The 982-nt window shown below is 42.5% G+C and overlaps 1 protein-coding gene across 1 annotated transcript in view; it reads left to right on the forward strand.

Annotated features, from left to right (window-relative positions):
- The window catches only part of DPYS (dihydropyrimidinase), a gene marked incomplete at its 3' end in the record, with an annotated part of 19,546 nt that overhangs the window by 14,812 nt on the left and 3,752 nt on the right, over nt 1–982 (forward strand). The gene's annotated exons all lie outside the window — the stretch shown is intronic.

Raw genomic sequence — 982 nt, forward strand, 5'->3', positions numbered from 1 at the left:
CTTTCCCACTCATGGAAACAAGGGCAGCTGCCCAGGTCAAATTCTGACTGGAGAAGTACTGTCATCACCTGTGGTAGATGAGTTATACTGTGTAGTAATTGGAGTAAATGTCAGAGCAGGGATTGTAGAAATACTGTAGAACTACGGGTTTTTAATGGTATGAGGTCTTTTTGCAAGTCTAGCACAGAAGATTTAAGGAATGACACTACTGCAGTGAGAAACATGTTTTGAAAATAACTGAGCTCCTCACTAGCTACCTATGTTAGTGTAGCAGCTATCATCCAGTAGCTCACAGAAGTACCGCAATCTAATGTACAGAGAGAAATGTGCAAAGGTTCGCTTTATGGATTTCCAGCAGTACCATGAATGTATGGCTATATGAAGAAAGGCACTGCCTTGTATCACCAAGCAATTATTGGCTGAGCCCTTGCTCGGTGGTAATAGTTCTAATAAAAATTATGCCTGGAGTGAAACCTGGGATCTGTAGCAAGATATATTTCCACTGTCTCTAGGAAGCAGGAAAGGGAGAAAGCTCTTGCTAGATCCAGCAGAGTCTGCCTTTAACCAGTACCAAGTAGCCTATAAGTGGGTGTGTAAGGTGCCAGCTCACTCTGGTTCTTTGGTGACACAAAAGTCACCAGTCGGGGCCAGGGCAGGGAGTGGGGGGAGGGAGGTGGGAGGAGGGGAACGGCATTACCTCCTGTCACCTACAGAACTGCAAAGTGGCTGGACGATCTCCTTAGGGAGTGAAACATCTTGTTTCATCTCTTATCTTGTTCTGATGAGTTTCAAACCCATGTTTTCTAGGAGGAAAAATAAAATATGTTAGGTCTATCCTAAGGCTAACAGACAGTCTGGGTTAGTGTCCTATTCGGAGAAAGCTAGAATATTGTGCAGCAAAGAATTTAAAAATCAAAATTTGGGAGTAACTTTTAAAATTAAGTGATTTATAGTTCTTGATTTGGGAAACATTTTTACACTC

This window comes from Buceros rhinoceros, unplaced genomic scaffold (genome assembly GCF_000710305.1).
Source record: "Buceros rhinoceros silvestris isolate BGI_N320 unplaced genomic scaffold, ASM71030v1 scaffold916, whole genome shotgun sequence".
NCBI lineage: Eukaryota > Metazoa > Chordata > Aves > Bucerotiformes > Bucerotidae > Buceros > Buceros rhinoceros.